The sequence below is a fragment of the Buceros rhinoceros genome, unplaced genomic scaffold, assembly GCF_000710305.1.
Source record: "Buceros rhinoceros silvestris isolate BGI_N320 unplaced genomic scaffold, ASM71030v1 scaffold43090, whole genome shotgun sequence".
Taxonomy (NCBI): Eukaryota; Metazoa; Chordata; class Aves; order Bucerotiformes; family Bucerotidae; genus Buceros; species Buceros rhinoceros.
Window position 1 is genome coordinate 1 of NW_010390925.1, and position 3514 is coordinate 3514.

Genomic DNA, 3514 nt, shown 5'->3' on the forward strand with positions numbered 1-3514 from the left:
AAAAAAAAAATCACTGGGTCCCTAGGTAGTGGGATTTTCAGTAATCTGGTACTTTTATTAATCTTCTTCCATGTTCTTTACAGACTTTAAACATGTAGTAAGAACATTTTATTTAGTATAAAATACTTGTAAAGGTCTGAAATTTAAATAATCATGTGGATATTAGTATTTAATCTGTCTGCCTGTCAACTACATTAATCTTGGTGGTTTTCCCCTTTAGAAATAACTTTCCGAGTATGTAACGTAGCTAAGCCACACGAAAGCTGATTGTTCTTAGGACTGACCTACTGCCTAGTACCAGCAGGTTTTGAAGGGCTGTAGTAGGAGCTGGATTAGGTGAACAGAAGTAAGCTGAGTATTTTCGGAACTCTAGAAATGCTAAAAACCACGGGGCTTTAACTAAACAGCTTGTACCACGCTATTGGTAAGGAGAAACCTGTTTCCCTGGAACCCAGAAGCCCCTCCGTGCAAGCATACTATGTTACAGTCGCATCCCAGTAATTAAATTAATCTTGCTGAAGTCCTGTCTGTACCTAATGAACACTAGGGAACAAAACTCCTGGAAACCTTCCTCTAGGAGTAGTACCACGTGTGAAGGTGTCACTGCACTCAGGCACCACAGAAGAAAAAAAGACCTGGACAGCTGCTTGCACAGCTCTGCACATCCCATGTCTCCCCGCCAGAGGAACGCGCGGACTGCTGAAAGCTGCCGTGTGTCAGGAGAGCCCAGTTCCAGTACAGCGCCTCGGATGCGCAGTTTGCCTCTGCCGAAGAACGCACGTCTCTTTTCATTCAAATACCAAAGTCCGAGCTACAGTGTGGAAACAAACAGGTCCCTGTTGGTCAAAGCAAATTAAGTTTACTGAAACTGAGTAACTGACTGCCTCTACTGACCCTGCTAAAGTGTTCTGGGTGATGCCTGGTAAAACTCGTGGCTGATACACCTGTAACTCCTAATGGGGAAGTCCATGAGCTGTTGAAACACAAAGGTGGTTCAAAAAGCCAGTGACATACAAGCACTGTAACAAGCTGGAGAAAAGGCAAAACTTCCTGCTGGAAAACACGCTGCTTCCCGCCCCATGGACTGAAGGAAGCCGGTTCCCCAACGGCACCTTTCTCAATCCATCCCGGCATAAACCAAGCAGTAAAGTGGCTTCCAAATTACACAATTTATTTAGTATACAATAGTCATAACATCTCTTTACAACAACGTATTATAAAATAACTATGTTAGATCTCACCGGCAGAACACTGAAACAAGAAATGAAAATATACTTAGGGACCTCAGAGGCTTCTCTCCCCTAAAGACATTCTGGCTGCTCGATCACCTTCTGTCTCTGCTACCTCAGGGCAGTTCCTCGTACCACTCGTACCACAGCTCCTCTGAGAGTGTGCAGCGTGAACAGCCCTGGGGACAACAGGTAACACACAGGAGAGGTCACGGTGGTGCCGCTCCCAGTGCTCGTTATTTGTCAGGTAACTGCACTGCCACCAGGGCTGCTGCTGGGGGTGGATCTTACTGAGTGCAAGGACACAGTGACATGGCAATCACCTGGAAATAAGGTGCATCGCGATGATGGAGTTCAGGAACAGGTAAAAGTTACTTTTAAATTGTAGCGTTTTAATGCAGTGAATATAGATCCCAGCAAGACTTGGGAAATGGGGAAGATAAACTGGACAGTCAAAACACCATCTACCTCCCAGCAGTCTGGGACTCTCAGGGCCCACCTCTCTGGGCACAGCGCAGCGTGCTTTGCTCTGCGGGGAAGGCCTTTAAACGGGGGCCAGAGCAGCTGCTCCCTCTGCCCCAGGGCTGTGCTGGTGCCTCTGCTGCTCTCCTCGGAGCTGGCGAGTGGGCTTGTCCCTCGTTCTGTTTTGCTGTTTTGAGGAGACGGGTCTGCTGAATGCTGTGTACCTCGTCACCGAAACGTGCCCTTCTCCTTGGCACTAAACCTTTCTGATACAGGAACTGCTGGAGGAGTGTCACAAGCTACCCAGGCTTGAAAGACTGTGGGCTGCAAGAGTTAAGCAATCTCCAGAAGGCTCTGTATCTAATATTCCAAATCTCTGGTGTGCTCCTGTGGGGGATGTTTGTGTTCCTGGGGGGGTTCTGGATGGTAACAGCCACTGGTTTCACGCTTTCCCAAGATCAAGGCTAGCTTGGGGTCCAATGTTGTTTTTAAAAAAACAAACCAAAATAATTGGCACTTCATATTTTCTGTGAAAAGGTTGAATTTTGCTTTTGGCAACATTAGAGACTGTATTTTTGAAAAGTCTATTTAAAGATAAGTCAGGACTTCTTAGTCTCAGCTGTTACTTACAAGTAAGTTCTGAGAACGCTCGGGGACCGCTGCACCGGGGGATCTCTCCTTTCCACCACAGGAAAGTTACCACACCTTTAACGGACGATACAACCACACTTGGAGTAAGACCCCTCAGCCCAGACACACTTCACCTTGCGTGTGCTTGTTTTCAGGTACTGTAAGGCACTCACCGAGGGGTTCACGGAGCCCTGCTTAGGCATGCATCGCTACAGGCCTACTTGAAGTTTTAATTCTGATTAAAATGTTCTGTTGTTGCATTAGGTTACCCGCAGTGTCTCCAGCCTCATGAAGGGGTACAGGCTCGAAACCAGGCAGGAGTTTCCGTTGCTGTTTCACAACCAGCTCCCGCCAGTGTCTGTGTAAAGACACTGGTTGAAGCACACTTTCCTCTTGTGTTAACGTGGAAGTGCAGCAAGATGCTGCACACTGTCTGATGAGTCTTACTGGTATCAGATTGTTTGAGCGTGTGACATAACCATCTCCGCCTCTTCAGGAATTTACATCAGCACAACTGCAAAGGGAAAACATTCAAATCACCTGGAGGGGGAACACAGCTCAGTTGTGAAAGCTAATCTCGTTACACACCTTGATTGAATTAAATGTGGAGTTTGCTATCAGTGGCACTTTAAGTTTCTCATCATTAGACATTAATTGCAGTGGTAATTATTGTAAGTGAGTTATTTGCACAGGCCACAAACACTCTTCTAGGTGTTCAAATGTTAATTCACCAGTGGCCTAGAGGCACTTATTATTACAATTCTGTTTTTTGTAAGAAACAAATGATCCTAGCGGATGTCTACTTAAAGTTGGAGAGTACGCTTAAGACTGTCACTCAGATTTAAACTCTAATTTCTATATAAAACGAAAGCAGCATTAAAACACAGCGAAAGCGTATCTACAGAGCGTTTAGGAAGTCAACGCACGTCACTAAGTTCTAGCCGGTAAAAAGAGGAAGGGTACAAACAAACCACAGAATTCTCAGGAGCGAGGCCTGTCTTCACTTAATTTTCTAAGTCAATTAAAACAACTGTAGTCTGTTTTTTAGGATAAAAAGCGAAGACAATGATTTTGCGCTAAAATATATAGTTTTGTGTCTGACATAATGTAAAGCGAAGCTCCAATACCTGAACATATTTTGAAAACCGAAGTTTCATGCTGATTTTGGAGAGGAAGTTAACTTATGTAAGGTT